General features: G+C 43.4%; 1 pseudogene; it reads right to left on the reverse strand.

Annotated features, from left to right (window-relative positions):
- Nucleotides 1-732: 732 nt before the first annotated feature.
- Nucleotides 733-829, reverse strand: LOC112129148 (U6 spliceosomal RNA; annotated as a pseudogene).
- Between the last annotated feature and the right edge of the window lie 12,033 nt (nt 830-12,862).

The raw sequence follows: 12,862 nt of genomic DNA on the forward strand, positions 1-12,862 counted from the left end.
AGTTGTAAAGGGCAACGTTTCTCCCCTTTGATAGAGACACTAAAGTGGTCTGTACTTGGGTAGAGGATGGCAGACGTTAAGAATTAAAATGTGGCTGGGTGCAGTGGCTCAAGTTTGTAATCCCAGCACTTTGGGAGGCTGAGGCGGGCAGATCACCTGAGGTCAGGAGTTCGACACCAGCCTGATGAACATGGAGAAACCCCATCTCTACTAAAAATACAAATATTAGCCGGGCGTTGTGGCGCATGCTTGTAATCCCAGCGACTCAGGATGCCGAGGCAGGAGAATTGCTTGAACTCAGGAGGCGGAGGTTGCAGTGAGTCAAGATCGCGCCATTGCACTCCAGCCTGGGCAACAAGAGTGAAACTCTGTCTCAAAAAAAAAAAAAAAAACCCCTCAAAAAACAGAATTAAAATGCAAAGCAGCAGATAAGTTCGGATGGCAAGAGTTACAGCAGCAGTACAAGAGGGATAATGAGTGCAAGAGGGAAATAGGAGTAAGTTCCAAAGAAGCAGAATTTGCCTGGGTTGTTTGAAGGGAACTGCTTCTACCCATAGTTGTCTTCCTGCCGCCTCCTTCATTCAGCTTACTTGTTCTCTTTTTCTTTACCCTTTCCTTTTTGTCACAACTGTACTGATTTAGTTGGACTTAGTTGGACTTCTAACAAATAGGGATTGTTGTTGCCTGGGGTCTTTCAGCTGTTGAATGTTCTTGTTTATCTAGATGTGACTTAAAAAAATGAAACACTTCAAGAATTTATGTGTCATTCTTGTCACAGGGGCCATGCTAATCTTGATTGTTTTAATTTTTAATATTTTTGCTAACAAAATGAGCCCTAGATGTGATTTTTTTTTTAATGTGTACTCACGGTTACTGGTTAGGTATTTAAAGATTTGCTTGCCGAGCGTGGTGGCTCACACCTGTAATCTCAGCACTTTGGGAGGCTGAGATGGGAGGATTACTTGAGCCCAGGAGTTTGAAAGTAGCATGGGCAACATAGGGAGGAGACCTTGTCTCTACAAATAAATTTTTTTTTTTGAGGCAGAGTCTCTCTCTCTCGCCCAGGCTGGAGTGCAGTGGTGCGATCTCAGCTCACTGCAAGCTCTGTGTCCCGGGTTCACGCCATTCTCCAGACTCAGCCTCCCAAGTAGCTGGGACTACAGGCACCCGCCACCACGCTTGGCAATTTTTTGTATTTTTAGTAGAGATGGGGTTTCGCCATGTTAGCCAGAATGGTCTCGATCTCCTGACCTCATGATCTACCTGCTTCGGCCTCCCAAAGTGCTGGGATTACAGGCGTGAGCCACTGTACCCGGCCTCTACAAATAATTTTAAAAGTAGCCTGACATGGTGGCGTGTACCCATGGTCCCAAGCTACCTGAGAGGCTGAGGCAGGAAAATCACCTGACCCCAAGATATCAAGGCTGCAGTGAGCTGTGATTGTACCATTGTGTTCCAGCCTGGGTGACAGAGCGAGACCCTGCCTCCTAAAAAAAAGTTGAGCACTCGATCTTTTCGTTTATATTATCAATATTTACTATGCTAGAAATTAAAACTTTAAAACTTAAAAATATGTGTGTTCATTAGTCATCAGAATGATACTGTCACACATCATGTAACCTCAGGAAAATTTCATGTACACTCGAGAAAAAGGCAATGATTTAAAATAGCTTAAACCTCATAGGCTGCATGAAAATATCTCAGGTACTGCAGAGATCCCTGGACCACTCGTTGAGAACTGCTGCTATAGATATTTGTGTCCTGAGGATTATAACAATCTTAGGATTCTGTATTCAGAAATTTAAACGTCCTTCACAAAACCTGAAAGTCGATTTTCTTCATTAAGCTTCCTCCCTCCATTTAAATATAGCATTAGAAAAGAGCATTGATAGGTTTACCTGATGACACTAAAAGAGGCAGTAATCTTTGGATATTAAATCTACAGAGTATTCTGAATATGTTTTCATTTACTAGTAATTTTAATGTCGCTTCAGAATATCTTACGTATTAGTAGTAAGTAGCTGGAATGCTGTAATCAGAATCATACTGATTAATGATTGCTTACCAAAACATGAAATTAGATGAATATTAATATTAGTACCATTAGGTTTTAATACGGTTTTTTCTTAATTTTTTATTTTTTGAGACAGAGTCTTGCACTGTTGCCCAAGCTGGAGTGCAGTGGTGCGATATCGGCTCACTGCAACCTCCGCCTCCCAAGTTGAAGCAATTCTCCTGCCTCAGCCTTCCGGGTAGCTGGGAGTAATTACAGGCATATGCCACCATGCCCAGCTAATTTTTGTGTTTTTAGTAGAGATGGGGTTTCACTGTGCTGGCCAGGCGCGCGTGTGTGTGTGTGTGTTGGCCAGGCGCGCACGTGTGTGTGTGTGTGTGTTTTGCCCAGGCTGGAGTGCAGTGGTGTGATTCCAGCTAACTGCAACCTCCGCCTCCTGGGTTCAAGCGATTCTCCTGCCTCAGCCTCCCGAGTAGCTGGGACTACAGGTATAAGCCACCGTGCCCAGCTAATTTTTGTATTTTTAGTAGAGGTGGGGTTTCTCCGTGGTCGCCAGGCTGGCCTTGAATTCCTGACCTCAACTGATCCACCCATCTCAGCCTCCCAAAGTGCTGGGATTACAAGCCTGAGCCACCACGCCCGCCATGTTTCCAGGTATTTTTACTCTCTAGTGTTTATTAAACAACCCAGGCAGATTGAGTCGCAGCCATGTCAGAGATTTTCCTGGATTAGCTGCCTTGTAGTACAGTCTAGAATTTTTAGTGTTCAATTTATTTCTTGAACTAATCATTCAAGTAGATTGAAGGAAGAGTTACTGGAAGGGTAGGAAGAAGCATGGCTTGTGATGAAGGGTGCATTTTGACAAGTATTCTTCTGGTTCTTTGCCATCCTGTCCTTTTCCTGTTACTGCTTCTAATTAAAGGTTCTGGTCTATATCTAAGTAATACATAGGTTTTTGTTTTGTTTTGTTTTGTTTTTTCTCGTTTTTCTTTTTTTTGAGACCGAGTCTTGCTTTAGAATGTAGTGGCTTGATCTCAGGTCACTGTAACCTCCACCTCCCTGGTTCAAGTTATTCTCCTGCCTCAGCCTCCTGATTAGCTGGGATTACAGGCACCTGTTGCCACACCCTGCTAATTTTTTGTATTTTTAGTAGACACGGGGTTTTCACCATGTTGGCCAGGCTGGTCTTGAACTCCTGACCTCAAGTGATCTGCCGCCTTGGCCTCCTAAAGTGCTGGGATTATAGGCGTGAGCCACTGCGCCTGGCCAATACATAGTTTTTCTTGTTTTGTTTTGTTTTTTTGAGAAGGAGTTTTGCTCTTTTTGCCCAGGCCTGAGTGCAATGGCGCAATCTTGGCTCACTGCAACCTCCGCCTCGTGGGTTTAAGCTATTCTGCCTCAGCCTCCCGAGTAGCTGGCATTACAGGCATGCGCCACCACACCTGTCCAATTTTGTATTTTTAGCGGAAACAGGGTTTCTCCATGTTGGTCAGGCTGGTCTCGAACTCCTGACCTCAGGTGATCTGCCTGTGTTGGCCTCCCAAAGTGCTGTGATTATAGGCGTGAGCCACCATACCCGGCTTCAATACATAGTTTTTTAAAGTTCACCCCTTTTTTTTTCTTTTTTGAGATGGAGTCTTGCTCTGTTGCCCAGGCTGGAAGTGCAATGGTGTGATTTCTGCCTGCTGCAACCTCCCCTTCCCGGGTTCAAGCGGTTCTCCTGCCTCAGCCTCCTGAGTAGCTGGGATTACAGGTGCGTGCTACCACACTGGTTAATTTTTGTATTTTTAGTAGAGACGGGATTTCACCATGTTGGCCAGGCTGGTCACGAATCCCGGTTTTTTATTTCTTTTTAAAAAAATTTGTTAATTTCCAGTGAGCACAAGCCAGGCACTTCTGTTTTTATAGTTTCTCCCATTAATCAGTTGTGATATTTTCTAAGTTTTGAAATTATTTCCTCAAAATCGAGGTAACTGGCCCTTGATTCTCCTTTCTCGGGCATCCTTATAACTGCCATGTCTTATGGGCATTTGTTGTAATATCTGCTGTCATTTTTGCAGTGTATATTTCAAAGTTAGTTACAGAGGTTTAGTAACCTTGCCTACGGTCTGGTCATTTAGCTAAGAAGTGACAGAGCTGAGTTAAACACCACCCTGTTTCCCAGCCACACACATATCCATTAAATTCCTGAGTCTTATGAATTACCAAATAGTTTTGTCTGTCCCTTCTGCCTCTTAAATGTCTACAGTGGAGAATGTATTTTAATAGTGTTCTGGATTAAAATAATCATGCTCCTTTCTCCTTTAAAACAAATGGTTTCCTGTAGGATAGTGTTTTGAATCATGGGAGTAAAGGCCAAGTTAGGTTAAGGTACAAACTCTGAAGCTAAACACAGCTTCTGTAGGGTCCAGCCCTATGGGGCTTAGTGGGTGTTCTCCCCGTGTGCAGAGACGAGAGATAGTAGGAAATAAAGACACAAGACAAAGAGAGAGAAAACAGCTGGGCCCAGGGGACCACTGGGCGCGTTGATGTTTATTGCATGCAAGACAAGGGGGCAGGGTAAGGAAGGTGAGTCGTCCAAGTGATTGATAAGGTCAAGCAAGTCATGTGATCACGAGACGGGATTCTTCCGTTTTAGGTAGCCGAAGCAGAGAGGGAAGGCAGCATACGTCAGCATTTTCTTCTATGCACTTATCAGAAAGATGAAAGACTTTTTAAGACTTTAACTATTTCTTCTACCACTATCTTCTAAGAACTTCCAAGAGGAACCAGGAGTACGGGAAGAGCATGAAAGTGGACAAGGAGAGTGACCATTGAAGCACAGCACCACAGGGAGGGGTTTAGGCCTCCGGATGACTGCGGGCAGGCCTGGATAATATCCAGCCTCCCACAGGAAGCTGGTGGAGCAGAGTGTTCCCTGACTCCTCCAAGGAAAGGGAGACTCCCTTTCGCGGTCTGCTAAGTAACGGGTGCCTTCCCAGGCACTGGTGTTGCCGCTTGACCAAGGAGCCCTCAACTGGCCTTTGTGCAGGCGTGACAGAAGGCTTACCTCTTGCCGCCTTGGTTACTTCTCACAATGTCCCTTCAGCACCTGACCCTATACCTGCTGGTTATTCCTTGGTTATATTAGTAGTACAATAAAGAGTAATAGTAAAAGCCAATGATTAATAATGTTTATGCTAATGACTGATAATGTCCATGATAATCTCTATATTGAATTTGTATTATAACTATTCTTATTCTAACTATTTTCTTTATTATACTGAAACAGTTTGTGCCTTCAGTCTCTTACCTCGGCACCTGAGTAATCCTTTGCCCACAAGCTTCCCCAGTCTTCACATCACCATGCTGTGTTTCAATCAGTTCTCCTTTGCTTTTTGCTTCTAAGCTTGCTTTCACATGCTGTTGAATGGAAAAAGCAAGTTGGAGAACAATAATACAGTATATGAAAAAATACCATATTTCCTAGGGTATATACATATGTGGGTTGCTTTTTTTGTTTTTTTTTTTGTTTTTTTTTTTTTTTTGAGACAGAGTCTCTCTCTGTCGCCCAGGCCGTGCAGTGGCATGATCTTGGCTCACTGCAACCTCCGCCTCCTGGGTTGAAGGGATTCTTCTGCCTCAGCCTTCTGAGTAGCTGGGACTGTAGGCGCCCGCCACCATGCCTGGCTAATTTTTGTATTTTTCATAGAGATGGTTTCACCATATTGGCTAGGCTGGTCACCAACTTCAGACCTTGTAATCTGCCTGCCTCGGCTTCCCAAAGTGCTGGGATTACAGGCGTGAGCCCCCGCGCCCAGCTGGGTTTGTTTTTTTAAGGTCTGGAGATCTGTCCTGGGGAGCTAGACTACAGAATACCTAGAAATGTAAGATAAAATATGACTTTTTTTTTTTTTTTTTTGAGATGAAGTCATACTCTGTCACCCGGGCTGGAGTGCAATGTCACGATCTCGGTTTTCTCGGTTCACTGCAGCCTTCACCTCCCAAGATCAAGTGATTCTCGTGCCTCAGCCTCTCAGGCTTGTGCCACCACACCTGGGTAATTTCTTCCTTTTTTTTTTTTTTCTGAGACGGAGTTTCGTTTTTGTGTCCCAGGCTGGAGTGCAGTGGCGCAATCTCTGCTCACTGCAACCTCCGTCTCCCAGGTTGAAGTGATTCTCCTGCCTCAGCCTCCCGAGTAGCTGGTATTACAGGCACCCACCACCACGCCTGGCTAATTTTTTGTATTTTTTAGTAGAGATGGGGTTTTGTCATGTTGGGCAGGCTGGTCTCGAACTCCTGACCTCAGGTAATCCGCCCACCTCGGCCTCCCAAAGTGCTGAGATTACAGATGTGAGCCACTGTACCCAGCCAAATACAATTTCCTGTTAAATGCATAAATGAGCAAAAAAAGGGAAGAGACTAAAACTGAAAACCCCAAAATTTTGCCTGCCTTCAATCTAGGTAATACAGAGATACTACATACAAAGTATCTTTAAAATATGTAAAAAGAATTGAAAATGTGAGAAAAGGGAACAAAATATACTTAACCAAGACCAGCATAAAGTAATGGCATACTTTGTAAATAATTCAGAGCAATCTTCCACTGAAGACTAGAAAATAAGCAGAGATATAAAACATCTACTTGAAGGCATTGGAGACCTAAGAAAATGGCGAAGACTTAATGGGCCAGCATTTGGTAGAGAATTGAGTTTCAGGGCTGTAAGTCCATATTCAGTGTGGCTTTTATTTTGCAGTTGTTTGCAAAGGTCAGAGAGGCTTATGGTCTGGTTCTTTTGATAGTCTCACTTGGACTAAAGGACATGATTTGGAGTCTGATATCTGCCAAGAAATTAGGACCCCAAAAGGATATACCCCAGGAATAAAGATGAACCAAATTTAATTATTTGTTTAAACAATTTTACAAACATATGCAGCAAATAGCTAGTTTTGCGTGAGACAAAACTACATGAAGTCAGGTGTGGTGGTGTGTGCCTGTAGTCCCAACTACTTGGGAGGCTGATGTGGGGGGATTGCTTGAGCCCAGGAAGGCTGCAGTGAGCTGATTGCCTCACTGCACTCCAGCCTGAGCAACAGAGAGACCTTGTCTCAAAAAAGAAATAGAAGTACTTGGAGAAAACATCAACTCACTTGAGAAACAGAAACAGGATATAGGCTGTTGTAGATCCAATTTAATTTAAGAAATAAGTGCTGGTAGGGTATAATGTCTCACGCCTATGATCTTAGCACTTTGGGAGGCTGAGGCAGGAAGATCACTTGAGCCTAGGAGTTGATGATCAGCCTGGGCAACATGGCAAAACCTCGTTTACAAAAAAACACAAAAATGAACTGGACATGGTGGCACACACCTGTGGCCCCAGCTGCTCTGGAGGCTGAGGTGGGAGAATCACTTGAGCTCAGGAGATCGAGGTTGCAGTGAGCTGAAATTGCACCACTGGACTCCAACCTGGGCAACACAGTAAGACCCTGTCTCAAAAAGTGCCCTACGTCATTCCTTAAGTAAGGAAAGTCAGATATTGACATCGTAAGACATTTAAAAAACTATGCTTACTATATTTAGAGAGATGAGATAAAAACTTAAGCAGCAAACTTTAAAAAGCATATCAGAATTCCACATGCAAAACACAGTAGCTAAAATAGGAACTCAATAGGTTTAACAGTGGGAAGATAGATCAGGAAACAAATAAGCATATTGAGGGACAGAGACATTAAGGATAGACAATGCAGTGGTTAACCTAACTGAAAATATAATTATTGCAGGAGCGAATGGGGCAATAATCGAGATTGATGACTTTGCAGAACTGTTAATAAAGTGTTAACTTTAAGCATGACAAAAATAAAAAACAGTTAAAGATATTAAGACTAGGCACTGCAGCTTAATTAGTGTAATCCTAGCACTTTGGGAGGCAGAGGTGGGAGGATTGCTTCAGCCTGGGTAACAGAGCCAAGACGTCTTAAAAAAAAAAAAGTGTATAATTAAAACCTAAAGACAATATTAAAGGCATCCCAATTAAAAAGACTTGACAATGCAAATAATGGAAGCCAGGAGGCAATGGAGTATGTTTAGAAAGCTGAAACAAAACCGCAACGTAAAATTCTAAACTCAGTAAAAAACCTTCAAGAAAACATTTTCAGACAAAACTCAAAAAATGTCTTAGGAAATGGAGAAAAAGTTACTTTGTTTTTTTGTTTTTTGAGATGGAGTCTCGCTGTCACCCAAGCTGGAATGCAGTGGTGCAGTCTCATCTCACTGCAACCTCCACCTGCCGGGTTTAAGCAATGCTCCTGCCTCAGCCTCCCAAGTAGCGGAGACTACAGGCGCGTGCCATCACGCCCAGCTAATTTTTTTGTATTTTTAGTTTTTAGTTAGCCAGGATGGTCTCGATCTCCTGACCTCGTGATCCACCCGCCTCGGCCTCCCAAAGTGCTGGGATTACAGTTAGTTTCTTAAATGTTCATTGCAAGGTGGACTGTGAAAGCATATCACAATTTTAAAAAATTGTTACATTAGAATTGTTACATTAGAATCATTTAGTGTTTGCATGGATATTTTGCTCATACATGATTTTCTAAGATTTTGCATTGGTCATTTGGAAAATATTTACTGAGTTACGCAAATTTTTCAAATATTGACCTGCCTTATACAATATGGAAGATTGATGCAAGGATTTCTGAGGAGGAGTTACGTAGATGGGCCTCTTTAGATCCAGAGTGAAGATATTAGTGTCTTGTATGAAAGTTCACCAAAGGGCATTCATGATAGACAAGGCTTCCATGTGTCATCTCGTATAAGAAGAATTATAGGTGTTTTAACCACGTCCCCAGCTAGGGTCTCATCATTGCCAGACGTGAGTGAGCCTTCTGATGATTATAGCTCCCAGTCTTTGAGCCCTCCCAGCTGATGCAGAATGGGACAGAGATGAGCTGTCCCCTCCAGCTCCTACCCAAATGGCAGACTTGTGAGTCAGATAAATAATATTCCAAGCTACTAAGTTTTGGAGTGGTTTGTTATGTAGTAGTGGGTGACCTGAACACTTGGCTACTTGCCATTGCGATTGCCAAATCTGCCATCGCCTTATATGGTACGTTTCCTGAGGTTACAAGCCAGCCACCTGGTGACAGGTTAATTACGTTGGACCCCTTCCATCATCGAAGGGATGCCAGTTTTTCCTCACTGGAATAGACATGCATTCTGGATATCTGGATTTATTAATATAATATTAATACTTCCCCTGTCTAATGCTCTTGCTAACACCATCATCCATGGACCCAGAAACCTTTATTCATGGTATTCCGTGTAACATTGCTTCTGGCATACCCTATCAGCCCAAGAAAATGGAATGAGCTATTGAGGAGTCAGCTGTGGTGCCAGTTGGGAGACCTGAAAAGTTGAGGTTCTTAATTAAAGGATGCAGTATATGCTGTGAATATGGCCCATATATGGTGATCTCTCATGGAATGCACGGGTTTGGAAATTAATAGGAGTGGCTTCTCACTATCACAAACCAATTACAGAATGTGTGCTTCCCATTCCTGTAACTTTGGGTTCAGTTGGTATAGAGGTTTTGGTTCCCAAGGAGAAATTCTGTCATCCAGGCAACATGATGGGTCAATTGGATTGGAAGTTAGCTAGCTATTTTGGTCATCTCATACCACAGGCAACAGGCAAAGAAGAGAGGTACTGTACTTGCTGAGATGATCGGCTCTGATTACCAAGAAGAAATTTGGGTGCTGCTATACAATGAGGGGAGAAAGGACCATGTCTGGAACCCAGAGGATTCTCTGGGATATGTCTTAGTAGTTTTGTGTTCCTAGGTAAAGTTTAATAGAAAAGTACATAAATTAAAAAACACAAGACCACTGAGGTTTCAGATTCTTTTAGGAATGAGTTTTGAAGTCACCCTATCTGGTGACAAAACAAGACCAAAACTAAAAACAGCTGAGGTGCTGGCTGAGAGCAAAGGAAACATGGAACAGGCAGGCAGAAGAAGAAATATCAACTACCTATGGTCTTACGACCAATGATGAAGACAAGGACTATAACAGCTTTGTGCCTTTTTTCATGTTATAGAATATTCAGATGGGATTACATTTGAATTAGAAGAGTAATTAACATTGCACAGTGAGGGATATAGACTGTTGACACTGGTGAAGAGGATGAGAGTGTCTACCTTTGCATGAAGGATATTGTATCTTACTAGGCTATAGCATGAAGTGGTGGTGGTATATGGTGATTAAAATGTGTAGAAGGATGTATATGGATGCCTAACATCCTAAGGGGAGGACTGAGTTGGTTATGAAGTTACTGGGTCTTAGCTCTAAATCCTGTTCTGTGATCCTGTGGCTGGGACCCTAAATTATTTGTCAGCTGGCTTCTTGTTAGGTTCTGCCAGTAGAGGGCATTAGAGGGAAACTGGAAGGCAAGGGTCGGGGGCCGGGGGTGGGGGGGAAGGGTCTTCCTCCTCCCTGGTGACTTGCTGTTCTGTTAGCTGCCTGACAGCAGCTGTTGGGGTCCAGTCTCTATTTTGGGGGTAGAGGGGGGATGCTCAGAAGTGGCCTCAGGGGTTTCAGCACCCAGAACAGTTTTGCCTTCATTCTCCTCCTTTGCTCCTTGTAACACATATACATCACCTCTTGGGGGTTTCGGAATTGCCCAAGCTGAGAGGTAGCAGTATCTCCTTGTTATAGTTATCACATTTCTATATTTCTTCCAAATGGAGGAAGGATTATGAAAAGGCAAATGGCCAAACCTTGTTTTACTGGGGCAGGCTTTTCCAAAGGACCAGGCAGAAGCATTATTTTATTTATTTGTTTTAATTTAAAAAAAAAATTTTTTTTTGAGGGGGAGTCTCGCTTTTTTGCCCAGGCTGGAGTGCAGTGCAGTCTTGGCTCACCACAACCTCCACCTCTCAGGTTCAAGCAATTCTCTTGCCTCAGCCTCCCGAGTAGCTGGGATTACAGGTGTGTGCCACCATAACCCAGCTAATTTTTTTTGTATTTTTAGTAGAGACGGGGTTTCACCATGTTGGCCAGGCTGGTCTTGAACTCCTGACCTCAAGTGATCCGCCTGCCTTCGCCTCCCAAAGTGCTGGGATTACCATTTTATTTTAAAACACAATTGTGGTTATATTGTTTTGATTTTTTTGAAAAGCTTTATATGAGGTTTGATTTCTGGCTGTCTTTTGCTGTGCTAACAAACTGTCCCAGAACTTTATAGCTTAAAACAACCATTTTGTTTTGCTCATACCTTTCTGAATCATGAATTCAGGATAGGCTTGGTTGGGCAGTTCATCTTTGATCCATTTGGCGTCAGCTGCCGTGGCTGAAACTGGAGGATCTGCTTCCAAGATGGCTTCTTCACTCATGTATCTCGTACCTCTGTGTTCCTTGGCCCCTCTTTCCTCCACACAGCATCTCAACCACCGAGGGCTTCTCTGCATGGTTTGCACATCTCATACTGTGACTTGCCAGCCTCAGGCTGGCTGGACTAATTACATGGTATCTCAGGACTCCAGTAGCGAGGGTTCAAAGAGATAAGAAATGGAAGCTGCCAGGCTAGTTAAGGGCTGTGCTTGAAAGTGCTATTTTTTTTTTTTTTTTTTTTGGGACGGAGTCTCGCTCTGTCGCCCAGGCTGGAGTGCAGTGGTGCAATCTCGGCTCACTGCAAGCTCTGCCTCCCGGGTTCACACCATTCTCCTGCCTCAGCCTCCTGAGTAGCTGGGACTACAGGTGCCCACCACCACGCCTGACTAATTTTTTTTGTATTTTTTAATAGAGACAGGGTTTCATCGTGTTAGCCAGGATGGTCTCGATCTCCTGACCTCGTGATCCGCCTGCCTCGGCCTCCCAAAGTGCTGGGATTACAGGCGTGAGCCACCGCGCCCGGCCGAAAGTGCTATTTTTATTGGTGAGAGGAGTCATAGAGCTTTTTCAGATTCAAGTGCAGGGGACAGAGACTCTACCTGTCAGTGGGAGGAATGTCAAAGAATTCAAGGCCTGCTCAAAACCCTGGGATTACAGCGTAATCCTAGTGAAACATTCTAGGTTGGAGTGGACTGTTTTCTCACTGAAATGATCTGTTCTTTCCTGGGAGGAACAGTAGGGTACCTCAGGAAGATATTGATTAGATATACTAAAATATTTTTTAAGGCGTCTTAAAGGAGAACTCATTGAAATGGAAAAAAATCTGGAGTAATTTTTAAACATCATATGAGGGAACATCTTTGAATATTCCAGGTTTCAAATTCAGTCCCTTTCAAGTACAGGGTCATTTTGGTCTTCAGTTTCTTGGTTGACTTTAAGAGTCTGTGCTCTGCTAAAATTGATTGACTTTTATTGTATAGTTTTCCAGAATAGTTTTAACCTATTGTTTGTATGATTTCAGCTTATCTAGTAACACACAGCCAGATTTCATCAATCATGATATTGCCTGGTATAAAGTCCAAGGAAAGAATCTATCATTTCTATGTGCTAGGCATGATGTTATTATTTTTTGGTCATTCCTTACATTTAGTATTTACTCTTTTTTCTTTTTTTTTTTTTTTTTTTGAGACGGAGTCTCACTCTGTTGCCCAGGCTGGAGTGCAGTGGTGCAACCTCAGCTCACTGCAAGCTCCACCTCCCAGGTTCACGCCATTCTCCTGCCTCAGCCTCCTGAGTAGCTGGGACTACAGGCACCTGCCACCACGCCCAGCTAATTTTTTTTGTATTTTTAGTAGAGACGGGGTTTCGCCGTGTTAGCCAGGATGGTCTCGATCTCCTGATCTCGTGATCCGCCCTCCTTGGCCTCCCAAAGTGCTGGGATTACAGGCGTGAGCCACTGCGCCCTGCCTAAAATTTACTCTTTAT

Source organism: Pongo abelii, chromosome 16 (assembly GCF_028885655.2).
Source record: "Pongo abelii isolate AG06213 chromosome 16, NHGRI_mPonAbe1-v2.0_pri, whole genome shotgun sequence".
NCBI classification, from domain to species: Eukaryota; Metazoa; Chordata; class Mammalia; order Primates; family Hominidae; genus Pongo; species Pongo abelii.